The sequence below is a fragment of the Vigna unguiculata genome, chromosome 5 (assembly GCF_037176805.1).
Source record: "Vigna unguiculata cultivar grain cowpea cultivar isolate G323 ecotype 2 chromosome 5, ASM3717680v1, whole genome shotgun sequence".
Classification (NCBI taxonomy): domain Eukaryota; kingdom Viridiplantae; phylum Streptophyta; class Magnoliopsida; order Fabales; family Fabaceae; genus Vigna; species Vigna unguiculata.
In genome coordinates, this window is record NC_140796.1 from 26,293,362 (window position 1) to 26,313,128 (window position 19,767).

Consider the following 19,767-nt stretch of genomic DNA (forward strand, 5'->3'; position numbering starts at 1 on the left):
AGCGTCAAACAAGTAATATATATTACAATAAGTAATTATTTAATTTAATAACTAATTATACAATTGTATAAATATTTATATATAGATACTAATAATATGATTTTATACGATCAAATTCATGTCTTAAAATATTAATTTAATTTTGTACAGTTTTAAAATATTTTTAATTTTGTATAAAATGCATTCTAGAAATTTCATTTTTTAGGACGAAAAATTTATTTGTTAAGAGAATAAGAGATCCAAAAAATTATAATAATTATAAAAATAAATAAATGAGATTAAATAAATATTTAAAGTAAAAGACAAAATGGTTTAAAATTTATTTAATTAAAAATATATTAGATATATGTCGTTAAATATTATGAGATATTGTTAAAAGATGTTAAATATTTTTAAGTGACCATTAATTATTTAAAAAGTATTTATTTAGAAAGTTATTATAAGAAACGTAATGGTTTATTAATTTAAAAGATTTATTTTATTTAAATGATGTTTTAGAATATGAAAGATAAGAGATTATTTTGAAGGATATATAAAGTAATTATTGCCCTATAAATGAGTTATATATGATGATTATTTGTTAAATGGATTTATTGAAAAGATATATTGTTACGTGGGTGAATATGGTTATATACATGAGATTTAAAAAGATTTCCTAAAAAATAGAAAAAGAAAGGTAGGAAAATATGTATATGATATTTTAGAGTTATTAGAAAGACAACATAAATGCACACCTCTGGTGTAAGGCCCAATTATTTCTGCCCATCTTATTGTAGAGGCTGCCCAATATTTTGGGCCTAAATGGGGTTGGCCCTATTCAATTTCTGACCTAAGATACCCCAAAACCCTAACTTGTAACTACTCTTCGTAAAACAGATCCCACACATCTCTTAGAGCAGCTACCGTCATCCTCTGCTAGGGTTTGGAGTCGTCATAGCTTAGCAAGCTCAGCCTCATTCTTCCGTTCCGTGTAAGTCCCTCCCAACTCAAGCTCTATGTTCATTTTGATTCTTCTGTATGTTCTCAGTTAGAGCTTTCTGATGAGCTCATTTTTGGAACTTATCCCACTGTTTTTCAGCTCGCGAAACTGTCCCATGAGCTATCGTCCCTCATTGTTCGAGTATCAAATCCTTAGCTAACGTTTCTAGGTACGGGAAGTTAGGGTTCGAGTTTAAGTTGTGTTTTTATGCATATTCTTGAGCTTGCGAATTGTTTGTATGGATTAATCATTGTTCTTGGGACGTCAAATGCTTTGTGTGATTGGCTGGGGTTGAAAGATACATCTGCTGCAGGTGAGACCAGGGCGAGAACTGATAATCTCGCCCAAGCGAGTCGGACTCGCCTAAGCGAGTCTGGCGGAGGCTCGCCCAAATCCTTTTTCGCGAAAGGTCGCCTTGGCGACCAGTTTATTATTTTGAGCGAGTGAACCACTCGCCCAGGCGAGAGGGGTCTCGCCTAAGCGAGATCCCACGTTGGTTCCTGTTTCCTTTTCGAGCCCTCGCCTAGGCGAAGGGGGCTCGCCTGAGTGAGACTGTCTCACTAGAGCGAGACTGTCTCACCAGAGCGAGACCCTTCAGCTTGAGCGAGGGATTGGGCGAGACAGTGCGTGGTTTGGTTGCTTGGTTGTCCTTGGATGATTTGTAATTGTTTGGGTATGCTTGATATGTTGAGATATATATATATATATATATATATATATATATATATATATATATATATATATATATATATATATATATATATATATATATATATATATATATATAATGGAATGCCATGTTTGTGTGACATAACTCATGAATGGAATGATGGATATCGTGGAAGCTTGGCATGTGAAATTAATGAGTGAGTTGGAATTAATGGGACATGGTATTGATATAAGATGAGGCCTGATAGAGCCCGTACCCCACCAAATTAAAACATATTAAATGCAGTATGTGAAAGTGAACCAAGTCGTCTCCGAACGACCAATATTTTCATTCAAATCTTTAATTTGATACGATCCTATCCAGGAAAGAGTATGATCGTTTCTGAATTTGAATCCTCAAGAGGCACGACACAAATAAATCAGAGAAGAACGCAGAATAAGATAGAGATGGAGGACGCCACAATCTAGCAAATTGATAAGTCAAGTGAAGATTCGCCACAAAGATGTTAACCTTTGATAAGAATCAAAGGCCTAAGCCAAGAACAAAGAGAACCTTGTCTTTAATGAAAATCAAATTCAATATATGACTAAAAGTGTCTACAATAGTTTTTGATACCTCTATATATAGGTACATGAGTTTAAGAAAACTTAAGAACCCTACAAGAAGGCCCAAACAAAAACATAAACTAATTTATAAAAGAAAGCCCAAAGCCCAAAAACATAACTTATTTTCTAAAAGAAAACCCAAAGTTTAAAAATATAAATTAATTTCCTAATAATTATCCTTCAAGAGTGCTCCAAGCCATGATCTTCATATCCTTTGAATTTCCACTTGTAGTTGCTTGTAGTATCAAGAGTCTTGAATAAATGTGATTTTTCAATCTCTTACTCCTTGCCCTTATCATAGGTCCTTTGAGTTGTAAATGTTCATCTTTAAGTTCTTCTTGTATGGAATCTTGGGATAGTGCTCTATCATTCCCTCCTTCTTAAAGATAATTTGTCCTCAAATTTGTGTTACTTGAAGATTCTTTATTATTCTCTGCTGTTTGGAGAGAATTCGACCCGAATTCTAGAAGGTCCTTTGCACAAACACAAACATAAATCAAAGACACAAATCAAAAATAAAATAATAGAAATTCTACTAAAATTTGGATCCTGAAAGAGGTCAATCTCTTATTATAAAAGATTTGGAGTTCTACCTCCAGGGTCAAATACCCACCTGCACCAATCATCAAACAATTTTAAATTAAAGATAAAATGCTCAAAGAAAAGAAAAGAAATATTGCTCAAACAAACAACCCAATTATAGGTATGACTTTGATCACCCGTAGGTTTATTAGAAATGGGTAAACAAGCTAACTCATGAGCGTATATTTCTAAGCTTGTGTCTTTTTTTATCATCATTTCGTCTTCCCATTGTTGATCTCCTTGTTGCTTGATGAATAGCTCTTCCCTAAGTATCCTTTCGTCTTTCCATTGTTGATGCCATTGCTCTTTGATGAATAAATCGTCCATAGGAAATAAAACAATAAGAGGAAAGTTAGTACATTTTTTCATGGACAATTCATAATGATCTCTTATTTCTTTTTCTCTCTTTTCTTCTGTCTCTCTTTTTCTACTCTCTTCTTTCTTTACTCTTTCTCGCTCTTCTTTCTCTTTTCTCTCTCCTTCTTCTTTCTCCTCTCTCTCGCTCTCTTCTTTTTCTCTCTTTTCTTCCTTCTCTCTTTTCCTACTCTCTTCTTTCTTTACTTTTTCTCGCTCTTTGTTCTCTTTTATCTCTCCTTCTTCTTTCTCCTCTCTCTCGCTCTTTTCTTTCCCTACTTTTTCTCTCTTTTCTTTCTCGTCTCTTTCTTTCTTTTCCTTTGCTTCATTTCTATAAGTGTTTCCTTCTCATGGACTCTTTTTAGCTTTCGCTCTTGCCTTCTTTTCAATACATCTAATTTTTGCATTGTCCTTTCTTCCTCCTCTCTCAAGTATGAAATGTAGTTCTTGAGGTCTTCATGAGTCATGGGACTTGCATCCCCATTAGGACATTGATGAGTTTCACGCCCATAGCCTTCACATTTGGAACATCTTAGTGTACTTGTCTTTGGCAATGATTTTCTATCAGGATTGTGCTTCCATTTAATACTAGCAATCTTTCCAATAAGCTTTATAATTCTGGACTCCAAGGCATAACGTCTGCTACCAATACCTCATAAACACTAGGTGTATCTCTACATGTCAGTCTCTTGGTACGTTGACGTCCTTGAACCAAATGATCTTGGTTAAGAGTAGGATAATTTAAACCATATGTTAAACCAGTTCCAGAAGGATGCCTCTGTGGAAACATTTTGCATTACTCAATATTTGCTAATTCCTGCAAGAAAATGTTAGTATAATAAAATATCTTTAGGACCTCACCACTCCGCTAAGTGTTTCACTCAATTTTCCACTCGTGTATCACACATATAGGATTTTTCTTGAATGTACTCTCTTGCCTTTTACCACTCAAATTCCCTTTAGTGCTTGGCGAAGAACTCTAGTAGCTTAAGGAAAGAGTGAACAAACAATGTGAAGAAAGTTGCGAGATCTAAATCTTGACTTAAGAGGACAAAGAAGATTCAAAACACTAGACAAAACTTCAAGGAATTGTAAAGACACAAAACAAGAAAATTAAAATTAGAAAATAATAGGACTACCAAAGAGATTTAAATGAGACAACACGGAGACTCTAAGAGAAAGACTGATTGCAAGTAAATATCAATAAACCACAAATAAAATTGCAATAAAAGTTGTGTTAAACTCCCCCCCCCCTTTTTTCTTGGATCCTTCTTTGTCTACTTCTTTTTTCCAATATATATTTGTTTCCTTTTGACTTGATCCACAAAATTTTTTTTTGTTGTATTGATATTTTTTTTTTTGCAATTCAACACAAAAACAAATTAAACAATTGATCCTTCAAACCCTCAAACTCATGTAAATCAAAGTAAGGGCACTTGCAAATCCCAAACACAATAACAAATAATTTCCACTAATCAAATGTAGAAATACACAATTTAAACAGAGAACAAAAAAGAAAAAAATAAATAAATACGCCAAATAAAAAAAATAAAAAATTCAACCAAATTGGAAACAACCTTAGGGATTTCACTCCTTACAAAGGAAACAAACAAAATTTAAAACAAAATATAGAACAAACAGACATTAAAATTTGTAATTAATTTTTTTTTGTTTCATATGACAAAAAATAACATAGAAGAGGAAATTCAAACCAGAACCTTGCTCTAAATACCAGATTATACGATCCTATCCAGGAAAGAGTATGATCGTTTCTGAATTTGAATCCTCAAGAGGCACGACACGAATAAATCAGAGAAGAACGCGGAATAAGACAGAGATGGAGGACGCCACAATCTAGCAGATTGATAAGTAAAGTGAAGATTCGCCACAAAGATGTTAATCTTTGATAAGAACCAGAGGCCTAAGCCAAGAACAAAGAGAACCCTCTCTTTAATGAAAATCAAATTCAATATATGACTAAAAGTGTCTTCAATAGTTTTTTATACTTCTATATATAGGTACATGAGTTTAAGAAAACCTAAGAACCCTACAAGAAGGCCCAAACCAAAACATAAACTAATTTATAAAAGAAAGCCCAAAGCCCAAAAACATAACTTATTTTCTAAAAGAAAACCCAAAGTTTAAAAATATAAATTAATTTCCTAATAATTATCCTTCAAGAGTGCTCCAAGCCATGATCTTCATATCCTTTGAATTTCCACTTGTAGTTGCTTGTAGTATCGAGAGTCTTGAATAAATGTGATTTTTTAATCTCTTACTCCTTGCCCTTGTCATAGGTCCTTTGAATTGTAAATGTTCATCTTTAAGTTCTTCTTGTATGGAATCTTGGGATAGTGCTCTATCACAATTTCCAGACGAACACAACAATACAACACAAGGGGGGGAGGGGTTGGCAGACAAATTCAGAATTCTAATCAACAGATTAAATTGAATGCAAAGGGTGATTAAAACCGTATTGACATCCTTGATTGAAACACAAATTCACTTATCATAGGCCACCAAATTAACACCTCTGCCTTCTCTCAATCCACTGGATAATAATCTACTAAGCGAAAATTACAATCTAGCTTCATTATGCAATTAAGCAAAGCACACATCCTTAAATTCGTGGCAGCCAAGTTACATAAATTAAGCATGAACATAACTTAACCAAAACACATGCAATTACTCTATAAATTAAGCACAAACAGATTCATCACATTGCATTCCTGAATTAGAACAAAGAGATATGGCAAATTTCACAAGTAAGCACAACCTGAAAGCTTTATTGCATTTTTTATCAAGGAGTCAATACACGAAATTAGCTAGACATGGAAATGAGCAATTAGACACCACAATTCTGGAATCACAAAAACAGAATCAAAAACCCCTAACTTATGAAATCTGAAAAATGCAAATTCAGAGCAAAAATAGAGATTTCAAAGCTTCAATGGAATGCAAAACGGTGCTATCATATATAAATGCGAAAACCCCATTACTGGGTGTTGTTCGAAGTGTATAAAACCCACAAAACGAACTGCCCAAGCAAGAAAATGAATTCAAAACGTAAAACCCTCAATGGGTGCTGTCAAATATACATAAAAACGGTAAAAATGAGCCAAAAACGTGAAAAACCGCAAGGGGCACGTCCATGGAAGCTTGGAGAACGAAAATGGAGGTTTTGAAGAGAGGTTGAAGATGATGGAGCAGCTGGTCTTCCCCATGCAGACCTAATTTCGTGGTCATATCACCCCTGCCACTCAGAATTACGAAACTGCCATTATGAGCTGCAGAATTACAAAAATGCCACTCTGGGCCTCAAATGTTGACCCATTGACTTTGCTAACTTGGAAATGACATGGAAATGATGTGGAAATGATGTGGCGACTCTCTTCAACTGAATATTGACGTCCAAGCTCCAAAATTGCTTCACCCAAATACCTAAAAATAATTAAAAACAAAAATTAGGCCAAATAATGTGAAATTAGTCCAAATTCGGAACAGTGGCCCAATAAAGCCCAACAGATGAAAAACACTTTAAACATGAAGAATTAAGCACTAATCAACTGTCTAATGGGTAGACAAAGGCTAGTGTAATGAAAGATAATAATGACTCATTAAAATCGACCACACTTACCCTTTTGCACTCCTGGGCAAAATTAAAGAGTAAAGCAAAGCAAGGACATCACAAACATAACAAGAGAGACAAAAAGACACAAGACAAACAGACACATGACAAACAGACTCGACACAGACAAATGGAAACACATCTAACACAGAAGGATTCAAAGTTGCAAGGTATCCATGAACATCATCCAAGCAATTCAAAACATGTCAAGTACTCAGTTCAGCTCAAGGAGAGAATTGAAAGCAACATAACCTCACGAAATATGCACTGTGATAACGCTGTCGTTGACGCGTTCAAATTAATACTACTTATCTATAACAACTTCAGTACTGTTAAGAAAGTAGTCAACAAAATAGAAAGGGTAAAGTAACCCAAAGTCGTCTCCCAACGAATACGGAATTGATTTTTAACAAATTAGTTCTTCTAAAACTATACAAAGCGGTTAGTCAAATAAAATAAAAAAATATAGGGGATTAAGTAAACAAAGATAGAAATAAAATTTAAAAGATAAAAAGAAATAAAAACAACAGTAAAGAAAATATATTGATTCCATTGCTTTTTCAAAATAGATTCATCATCGGTTATCTAAAGATTATTGCTCAATTAATTATTGTTGTAGATTTGCAAATTAATCAATGTAAAGTCTCAATTAATTTGTTGGCGTTCTCACTTTTAACCAAAGTACAGTCTCAATTAAAAGTGAGAACTTTTAGATTATCCATAGTAAATTCAATCAAAGTACAGTCTCAATCAAATTTTACTATGCCTAATCATGTCTATTCTTTAATCTCCTCACCAAATAAAAAGCTTAATTAATCAAAGTAAAGTCTTGATTAATTTTCATTAGAATAAATACCTTTAACCAAAGTAAAGTCTTAATTATTGGTAAAAACTCATTTAATCACATGAAAGTTTCTAAATAAAATCAAAGTAAAGTCTCAATTAAATTTAAAAACCCTTGAACTCATATGATCAACATGCATATAGATTTAAAATCATTACTTCTTACGAGATTCAAAGATAAAAGACATAGATGAATAAAAACCTCAACAATAATAAAAAGAACAAATAAATTAATTCATTCTAACCTCAAAATCCATAATGAAATTACAATGGAATCAACCCAAGAAGTTTACCAATCCATGGAATACAAAAGAAGAATAGAGAGAGAGAAAGGAAACGAAATTAGGCCCCCCTAAGGGTTCCAAAACTCCGAAGTCCCGAGCTTGTCCCTTTTGCTTCTCCCTTGGTCTCTTTATATAGGAATTGGACTGAGCTTTTCTGTTGCTAAAATCTCTCAAATATCTTTTAAAATAAAGATAAAGACAAATATTCAAAGATATTTGGAGAGATATAAACTATTTGACAAATATAGTAGGTTAATAATTTATGATATAATTAAATAAATTAATTATTTAAAGATATCTAATAAATTATCACCAAATAATATTTGTATTAATTTTCTAAATAACCCATTTTCAATTTTGTAGTCCAATTTTGCATAGAGATCCAAAAATATCAATATTTGCAGTTAAACCCCTCTTGTTTGACCAGTCTTTGACCATATTTGAATATTTGACCAAAGTTGACTGTTTGACCAGGTTTGACCAGTTTGATTATGCAATAGTAGACTGACACGTGGCAGCTCCTTCTCTCTCCAAAATTAGAGTATCACTCTCACACTCTTCTCCATCAAAGCTACTACGTGATAACGGCTGCGGCTACCGTTTTCCGGCGACGAAGATGCGGTAATGGAGGCGCCCTAGTTTGCTTCGCGGACGTGTGGCAGTTTCCATGGCTGTTCACGGTGGTGTGTTGTGCAAAGATGGAGGTGTTACTACTACACCGCGAACATGGACGAAGATCTGGTCGCGGGAAGAAGAAGATGGTGCATTGTAGATGCAGGGTGGCCGGAACTGGTGCCGGTGCTATTTCGACGTTGACGGCGCAGCTTCAGTGAAGGTTCGTTCATGGTGGCCAACGGTGCTGCAGTGGTGGCTCGCCAAGCATGGTATTGGTGGCTGATCGCCTTCGCGTTTTTCGTTCAGATGCACGATGGTTCGTGGTTTCTGGTAAACTTCAGGCACGGTGGAAAGAAGCTTCAATGGTGGTTGTTTCGTGGTGCTGTATTGGCTCGCGAGCTTGGTTCGTGTTCATCAATGCAGAGAACATGATGGAAGATGATGGTTCAGGTCGACGTGAACGGTGATTCTCCAACGACGGCGAGTTTGACGGTGGCGGAGCAATGGCTGCCAACGGCGGCTATGAAAGATGGTGGAATTGTGGTGGTCGGAGGCGGCAGCGGCTGCCGTGGAGGGTGGTCATGGTGGCTGAAACTAGGGTTAGGGTTTCGTGTGTGAGATGGAGGAGATGATGACGTGGCAGTGTCTAATTGGTGTAGATGTGTTTGCAAGGATAATGACACGTGTCAGTATATTGTTGGCGTGATTTGAAAGGTGGGGATTGCCACATGGCCTGGTCTGAGTGAGTTGGGTTTAAGTGGTAGGAGAGGTGCAACTTAGTAGAAACTAGGGTGCAGAATAGGTTTTTCTGAGATCCATTTGGAAATAGGGGAGTGTATAAGTAAAAACTGGGGTGCAGAAGTGATTTTTCCAGAACTTGCTAATTTCAGCCTTATTAAAAGGTGTTTGTAATTTCAATTAATTTATTTTCCCACCTTTAAATAAGCTTAATCTTAACTTCAGCTGCATCAACAAACATTAAAATATCCAAAAATAATTTATGCAGCTAAAAATCACTTTTTAAGACATTTTTATCACATAAGTTCAAATAATCTAATTATCAGAATTATCAATTAAATCACTCTTTAAAAACATAAATTCAATTAAATACTCAAAATTAAACACTGAATGAGGGCAAAAATACGCACTCATCACACTGTATAACTCAAATCTCTAGGCTACTGTTTACTCTCAAAGCACCCCTAAAAAACAAACATCAAACAGACTTGGCAAGCCTCTAGAACCAACAACCAAACCAGAAACACATGCAGATCAAGATCAGAAGAACTTTTCAAGGTTGTAATGGGGCTGAGGACAAGGTGTGGAACATATGGATAAGTAGCTAAGCAACCAAGGTAATAGAGGAGCAATGGGGAATAAGTCTCAATCAATCATGAAAGTAATTCCAAACACCAACACTTCCAACTTCGGTTCTCACACAATGCTCAAATCCTAACTCCTTTTTATTTCTTTTCTTTATTCTCTTTCCTTTTCTTTTTGTTTTCTCTTTTTTTTTTCTTTTTCTATACAAAGAACATGCAGAGAAACAACAATTTTGAAATCCCACTTTGGTGTACAAATGAGCAATTCCAAGAACCAACAATAAGTGCGCGAACAACCACACTTATTGTGCGTGACCACACTTAATTGAGCACCCATTCTCAAAACAATTCCAAAGCTCCAAAATTTCCTAAGGTAGGAATAATCATGGTTTTTCAGGCTAAGGGCTTGTAATGAGCTGTAGAACAATGAAAGGGTATGCAAGCTCAAAAAGGGGTATCAACGGAAACAGTTCAAGGTAGGCTCATCTGGCTATAGGCTCACAGAACAAAATTGCCTAAATCATATCCCAACATGCATTTGAATCAGAAAAGCATTTAGAAAGATTCAAGCCAAGGCCACTGTGCAAGCATTCAAGAGGCATATATCACACAATCAAAGAACAGAGAGTGGCTCAAATTCTCACATAGGGTAAAATAATTCCAAAAGCAACTTGACATGCAAAGAGATAGCAAGGATATCAGTCCACAGAGTAACCAACAACTCATCCTCCAAGAGTGAAGTGAGTGTTCCAAACAGAAAGCAAAAACATAATACTAACTAACACAAATTAACAAAAATGAAACAAACAAATGGAAACAACAACAGACAGTCCTGGACAAGTGCAATAAAAGTAAAGAAGAAGGGGAAAGAAAACTCCTTGAATCATGGTGAAACAACAGTGGGGTCAAGCAGGGAAGTTTCCTCCACAACAGTATCCACTAAGGCAGGATTGCTGAGGAATGGCTTCAGACGATGCCCATTCACTTTGAAGCTCTTATCGGTGGACTAGCTTTTGATTTCAACTGCACCATAAGGATAAACATTAGTAACAACAAAAGGACCAATACACTTTGATCGCAACTTACCCCCCATGAGTCCAAGTCTGGAGTTATACAGTAAAACTTGCTAACCAACAACAAACTTCTTTCTAGCTATGGAGCTATCATGGAATTTCTTGGTCGTCTCCTTGTAGAACATAGAGTTCTGATATGCCTCCAGACGGATCTCATCTAACTCGTTCAACTGCAACTTCCTTTCCTCCCTAGCTTGATCAAGAGAGAAGTTGCATGACTTGACAGCCCAGTATGCTCGATGCTCTATCTCCACTGGAAGGTGGCATGGCTTACCAAAGACAACCCGATAAGGAGACATCCCTTTAGGTGCCTTATAAGCAGTTCTGTGAGCCCATTGAGCATCCTCAAGTCTATTGCTCCAATCCTTTCTGTTGGGCTGCACAATCTTCTCCAAGATCCTCTTGATTTCTCTGTTTGAGGTCTCGGCTTGCCCATTAGTTTGGGGGTAATTTGGTGTAGAAAGTTTGTGCACGACCCCATACTTTTGGAGCAAAACCCCCATGGATCTGTTGCAAAAATGGGTGCCCTGGTCACTAACAATAACTCGAGGAACTCCAAACCTGCAAAATATGTGAGACCTAACAAAGTCCACAACAACTCGAGCATCATTAGTTATAGTGGCTTTGGCTTCCACCCATTTTGAAACATAATCAACAGCAAGCAAGATGTAAGTGAAACCAAAAGAGACAGGGAAAGGGCCCATGAAATCTATACCCCAGACATCGAACACCTCACAAAATAGTATGGGTTGTTGAGGCATCTGTTGTCTGCAAGAAATGGCTCCTCCTGCTTGTTGGCATTCCTCACATGTGCTACATATCCTCCACGCATCTTAAAAGATGGTGGGCCAATAAAATCCGCAATCTAGCACCTTGCGAGCTGTCCTCTGTGTGCCAAGGTGACCACCAGGTAAAGATGAATGACAAAATTTGAGGACCGAGTCAATCTCATGGTCCAGAATGCATCTCCTAGTAACCTGATCACTGCACATTTTCCATAGATAGGGGTCATCCCAAATGTAATACCTAGCATCGCTCTTGAGTTTATCACATTGAGCTCTTGATGCTAGGGGAGGAAAAACAGAAGCAGCAAGATAATTAACAATGTTAGCAAACCAAGGTGAGGAAGAAGTAGAGAGTGTCAACAAACTTTCATTGGGAAAGTAATCCCGGATTGGTGAAGCGTCATCAATAGACCTCTCAATCCTGCTTAGGTGGTCTGCAACCAAGTTTTGTGCTCCGCTCCTATCACGGATCTCCAAATCGAATTCTTGGAGCCAGAGCATCCATCTTATCAGCCGAGGTTTTGATTCTGCCTTCTTCATCAGGTACTTAAGAGTTGCATGGTCAGTAAACACAACAACAGGAGAACCAAGCAGATAAGATCGAAACTTTTCAAGTGCAAAAACTACCGCAAGGAGCTCCTTTTCTATTGTGGTGTAGTTTGCTTGGGCAGCATCTAATGTCCTGGAGGCATAGTAGATTACCCTCGATTGCTTATCAATCCTTTAAGCTAGAATAGCCCCCAATGCATAATTGGATGCATCACACACAAGCTCAAATGGGGCTGTCCAGTCGGGCGCCTGAATGATTGGAGTTGTGGTCAGGGCCTTCTTGAGGCAACCAAAAGCCTCTTTTCATCCTTCATCAAAGATGAAGTCAACATCCTTTTGCAGTAGGTTGGACAGTGGGAGGGCTTTTTTGCTTAAATCTTGAATGAAGCGCCTGTGAATCCCTGCATGGCTAAGAAAAGAACGAACCTCTCACACAAAATAGGGGTAAGGCAATTGTGAAATAATTGAGATCTTGGCAGGGTCAACTTCAATGCCCCTTTTTGAAATTATGTGCCCCAATACTATGTCTTGTTCTACCATGAAATGACATTTCTCAAAATTGAGAACAAGGTTAGATTGGATGCACCTGTTTAAAACTCTATCCAAACTATCCAAACATGCATCAAATGAGGACCCATATACAATAAAGTCGTCCATAAACACCTCTATGAATTTTTCAAGAAAATCACTAAAAATGCTAAGCATACACCGTTGGAATGTACTAGGGGCATTGCATAGGCCAAAGGGCATCCTCCTATAGGCAAAAGTGCCAAAGGGGCAGGTGAATGTGGTTTTCTCTTGGTCCTCAGGTGCAATGTGAATTTGAAAATAACCAGAAAACCCATCAAGAAAGCAATAGTGGAACTTACCTGCCAAGCGCTCAAGCATTTGATCAATAAAACGCAGGGGGAAGTGCTCTTTTCTGGTTTCTTGATTTAGCCTTCTGTAGTCAATGCAAACTCTCCAACTATTTTGCACTCTTGTTGGAATCAACTCCTCTTTTTCATTCTTGACTATAGTGAGGCCTGTCTTCTTTGGAACAACATGGATGGGGCTGACCCACTGATGACTTCAAATTTTTGCCCTCATTTAATATTTAAATTTGGGGATTTAATTGAATACTTTGTGCTTAAAGATTGATTTAATTAGGATTTGTGATTATTGGATTTATTGAGTAAGTTTGGTAAAAGTGGCGTAAAAATTGATTTTAGTTGCATAAAATATTATTGGATATTCTAACGTTTGTTAATGCAGCTGGAATTTATTTTTGGTCATTAATAGTGTGGATTTGAAATATTCAAAGTTACAAAATAAGTCCAAAATCAGGAAATTCTGGAAAAGAATAAATCAGGAGCTAAATGCACCCCCAGATTTTATTTGCACACTACTCCTGCAAGTGGACCACAAAAATCTGTTATGCACCCCTAGTTTTTACTAAGTTGCACCCCTCCTACCACTTAAACTCCACTCAACCAGATCATGCCATGTGGCAATCCCCACCTTTCAAATCAGGCCAACCATATGTTGACACGTGTCATAATCCTCCACTCACCAAATTGACCAATCAAATCTTGCCACGTCATCATCTCCCAAAATGAAACCCTAACCCTAATTTTCTCCTCTCCTTCCATCACCATGGCAGCCGCCGACGCCGCCAATCTCGTCGGCCACCGCAACTCCGTCCGCAGCAGCAACGAGCGCATCAACACCACCACACCACTTCGTTCACGCTCTAGCGAGACCAGCACATTCATCTCCTTCCCGCCGGCCACCATTCACGTTCTAGCACCTCCATTGCAGATCTGCATCTGCGAACAACAACATCAACACAGATCCGAACCATCACTACAACGCGCAAGCAGCCACACCGGAAAACGCTGCTAGAGCGAAGCCACCGCGAGCAACCACACTGCACCTGCAACGCACCAGATTTTCAAGCTGTTGCACCTGTGAATCCTTCACGCTGCCGCAACCATCTCGCGCACCAGCAGCCACCGCAGCTCCAACACGCACCAACACCAACAACAACGTGAGTGCGAGCTTTCACCGCAACCAGTCATGGCAGCAGAAAACGCGAACTAGATCGGAGAAGCAACGTTTCGACCTTCGCGCCTCCATTATCTTCACAGATCTGCACCGCGCCAAAATCCATCTGCACCGCAATTACGTCACCACCATGAGCCACCACGCCAATCACTGGAACAACGCCATCGCACCACCGTGCCGTTAGATGCGCAGCCAAGGGAGGAAAGAGGAAGGAGAAGCAAACCCTAATTTTGGAGAGAGTCTCTGTGCCACGTGTCAAGCTGCTATTGGACAGTCCAATTGGTCAACTCTGGTCAGATGGTCAAAGTCAGCAGCCAACTCTGGTCAAAACTGCAAAAATGGTTAAATAAAAGGGGCAGAATTGGAAACTTGGCAGAAATTAAGTTGCTAATTAATTAAATAAAAATAAAAGATTTTAGCAACCGATAGATAAAGTCCAAAGTCTGTTTGAAGCCTATATAAAGAGACTTAAGGGAGCAGAAGCGACGAAACTTAGACACTGAGAACTCTCTAGTTTTGGCAGATATCGTCTCCACCACATCTCTCATTATTTCTTTTATTTTCTTTCCTTCATATCATCATGTATTCCATCAAAGCCATGGAGGGCTAAGCTTTTAGGGTTGATTCCACTATAATTTCTTAACTGGATTCTAAGGTTAGATGAATTTATGTGTTTGTTATTTTGATTATTGTTGTGGTTTTTGTTTATCTATGTCCCTTGCTTCTTAATCGAATAGAAAATAATGATTTTAAATCTACATGCATGTTAATCATATGAGCTAAAAGGTTTTTAAATTAAATTGAGACTTTACTTTGATTTTATTTAGAAACTTTCATTTGATTAAATAAGTTTTTGCCAATAATTGAGACTTTACTTTGATTAGAGGTAATTACTTTAACTAAAATTAGTCAAGACTTTACTTTGATTAATTAAGTTTTCTATTTGGTAAAGAAACAAAGGAATAGACATGATTAAGCATAGTAAAATTAATTGAGACTGTACTTTGATTGAATTTACTATGGACAATCTAACAATTCTCACTTTTAATTGAGACTTTACTTTGATTAAAAGTGAGAATGCCAACAAATGAATTGAGTCTTTACATTGATTGATTTGTAAATCAACAACAATAATTAATTTAACAATAATCCCTAGATAACCAATGAAAAATCTTATTTAGAAAAAGCAGTGAAATTGACCTATTTACTATTACTGTGTTTACAATCTTCCGTGTCATTTTCTTTGCATATCAAAACCCCTATTTTTATAATTGCTAGTTTTAATTGCATTTTTAAGAATCAAATATTTGAGATCAATTCCGTATTCATTGTGAGACGACTCAAGGTTATCTTAACCCTAACTATTTTGTTCACTACTAATTTGGCAATACCGAAGTTGCTAAAGTTAAGTGGTGGTAATTTGATCGCCTAACGACAATGATATCAAATTTGGCGCCATTGTCGGGGAATACGGTTAGTATTTCTTATATTTTGATTATGTTTTTATTTATTTATTTTATTTTATTTTATTTATTTTATTTTATTTTATTTTTTACGCATATACGTTTAATAGAGTTTGTGTTTTTTGTAGTCTTTAGTTTTCTTTTAATATATCCTAAGCAAAGTTCTTTTTGTGTTTTGATTAAGAATTTCTTTTAAGAAATTTTTTTAGACTAGTTTGGAAAACTCTGTCTAGGAAAGACTTGGTATTTAAGTTGTCTACTGTGACGCACCTCTCTTTCCTTGGAGTAGACCCAACGGCATATTAACTCATTTCTTTCTTGAAATCTTTCTCCAAAACAAGAATAGGAAGAAAAATAAAACACACAGGGAAACACTTTCAGGTGGACTGCATAGTGCATGACTCGGGCCAATCTGGGTCAATTTTATCAACTTAATTTAGAACTTGAAAGAAACTTGCGTAAATCACGTAGGAGACTTGAACTCATGTGTTCTACTGAAGGAGCACCGTCATCATCTGAACCTACCATTGAAAGTGTACCACTAGAATCACCTCCGGTGATTAACATATCTTCTGATCCATCACCTGAACCAGAAATTCAAGAAGATAGAATGGAAGAAAGAACAATAAGAGAGTTGGCTTCACGGGATGCAGCAATTACACAAAACATGTGCATCCAATATCCAGATGGAGAATGTGAGCTTAAATCTGGATTAATCCATCTTCTACCTAAATTCCATGGATTAGCAGGAGAAGACCCGTACCATCATTTGAAGGAATTTCATGTTGTTTGTTCATCTATGAGACCTACAACAATGACAGAGGAACATATCAAGCTTAAGGCTTTTCCATTCTCATTGCAAGATGCCGCTAAGAATTGGTTATACTGCCTTCCACCAGGATCCATCAATACTTGGGAGACTCTGAAAAGATTATTTCTAGAAAAGTTTTTTCCAACATCTAGAGTTGCTGCTATTCACAAAGATATTTATGGGATAAGGCAACAAGAAAGAGAAAATCTTCACGAGTATTGGGAAAGATTCAAAAAGTTATGTGCTTCCTGTCCTCATCACTAAATAAATGAGCATCTCCTCATTCGGTACTTTTATAAGGAATTGAGTATCATGGATAGACAAATGATAGATGCTACAAGTGGAGGGTCATTGGTGGACAAAACGCCAACAAATGCAAGACAATTGATTGAAAATATGGCGTCGAACCATCAACAATTTTCCACCAGGAGTAATTCTATAACTCTATTGAAGGAAACCCATGGAGTAGAAGCTTCATATGTTGCAGATCACAAGAAAATAGAAGGGAAGTTGGATGACTTAGCGGCCATGGTAAGGACCTTGACAGACTTACAGAAAAAGCCTATCCCTTATACTTTATGTGGAATTTGTGGTGGAATTTGTGCTTCTACTAATCATCCTACAGAGGCTTGTTCTATGTTAAAAGAGACAGGGACGTTAGACAATGAACAATCTCAGGCATATGCTGCAAACATCTATGGCAATAATAGACCACCTCGGCAACAATACAACCATGATTTGTCCTCCAACAAGTACAACCCAGATTGGAAGGAATATCCCAGCCAGAAATGGGGAAATCAACAGCCTCAACACTAATAAGTCTATGTTCCACCTCAACAGAGGCAACAACCACAACCAGCTGCAACCTCTGGTGATTCAAACATGGAAGTAATGATGAAAATGATGGTTGACATGATGAAGGGACAAATCAATGAATTGAAACAGACAATGGAAGCAACCAATCAAAATTTGCAGAACCAGATTGGACAAATGGCAAATGAGTTAAATCAGATGAAGTCTCAACAAGGCTCGAGCAATTTGCCTGCACAAACTATAATCAACCCGCGAAATGTAAGTGCTATTACTTTAAGATCGGGTAAGCAAATACAAGGTCTTGGGGATGCCCAAGAAGATGAAGATAAGGACAATGAAGTTGTACCTAATAATGAAAGAGGAAGATCAGATGAAGCAACACAAGCAACATCTGAAATGCCTACACCCAGTGATAACTCCAGGTTGGTATCCCCTAATACTTCCTCTGAAAATTCTTCTCCTTATTCTCCTCCTCCTCCCTATCCAAACCGTTTGAAACCAAAAACTAAAAAGATGGAGGAGTTAGACAAAGAAATCTTGAATACTTTCAAGAAAGTGGAGATAAACATCCCTCTGTGGAATGTCCTATCAATCTCAGGGTCAAATGGTTGTAATTCACTTAGGTTTCCCCTAGTTATGCACCAAAAAACATGAATTCTAGTGATATTGGCATAACATAGGGTATAACTACAAGTATACTCAAATGACCTCCAAATGACTTGAAAGTTGGTAGCATATTCCTTTGAGTGGTCAAACAGAAGCACTAAAAAAATGAGATCAAAACTCAAAGTACAAGTATTTTTAACAATTTTTCAAAAGTGGAAAAAATGAAGAAAAATCACAAAAAAGATTGCGGAAATGTAGAAAATGGCATTTTCTGGAGAATCTGAGTTTGGAAACCGGCAAAGCCGATTCTAACAAGGTGGGAAATCAAATTCCACCCCAAATGAATATAAAATAATAGTGATTCTGATAACCAAAGCTAAAGTTATGGTCCTTTGAAGTTTCACTAAAAATCAGTCCAAAATTTTTTTGAATCTCTTAACTCAGACCATACCAACTGCTCCAGCTATTTTTCCTATCAAGTTCAATGTCTTAGAAATGGGGGGGGGGCGGGAAATTTCAAGTCAAAACAAGCACTGTAGCTACCAGAACAAAAATCCATAAGTTAAATGCCAGATTCGGACACTATTCATACACTATTCACCACTACAAATGACATTATTCATGCGCGCCGCGACACTATTCACTACACTACACAGAAACACACAGGAATGGAAACAGGCACTGAACTTAACACAACATTAACATCACAATGAACATATACCAGCTCAACCACACTTGAACTACACACACCAAAACACAGAACACAAACACACTGAAAATTTTACTTTGAACTAAACGATTGGTCCCCGGCAACGGCACCAAATTTGATAGAGGTCGTACCCCACCAAATTAAAACATATTAAATGCAGTATGTGAAAGTGAACCAAGTCGTCTCCCAATGACCAATATTTTCATTCAAAGCTTCAATTTCCAGATGAACACAACAATAAAGCACAAAAGGGGGGTTGGCAGACAAATTCAGAATTCTAATCAACAGATTAAATTGAATGCAAAGAGTGATTAAAACCGTATTGACATCCTTGATTCAAACATAAATTCACTTATCATAGGCCACCAAATTAACACCTCTGCCTTCTCTCAATCCACTAGATAATAATCTACTAAGCGAAAATTACAATCTAGCTTCATTATGCAATTAAGCAACGCACACGTCCTTAAATTCGTGACAGCCAAGTTACATAAATTAAGCATGAACATAACTTAACCAAAAAACATGCAATTACTCTGTAAATTAAGCACAAACAGATTCATCACAATGCATTCCCGAATTATAACAAAGAGATATGGCAGATTTCACAAGTAAGCACAACCTTAAAGCTTCATTGCATTTTTTATCAAGGAGTCAATACACGAAATTAGCTAGACATGGAAATGAGCAATTAGACACCACAATTCTGGAATCACAAAACCAGAATCAAAAACCCCTAACTTATGAAATCTGAAAAATGCAAATTAAGAGAAAAAAGAGAGATTTCAAAGCTTCAATGGAATGCAAAACAGTGCTATCATATATAAATGCAAAAACCCCATTAATGGGTGTTGTTCTAAGTGTATAAAACCCACAAAACGAACTGCCCAAGCAAGAAAACGAATTCAAAATGTAAAACCCTCAATGGGTGCCGTCAAATATGCATAAAAACGGTAAAAATGAGCCAAAAACGTGAAAAATTGCAAGGGGCACGTCCATGGAAGCTTGGAGAACGAAAATGGAGGTTTTG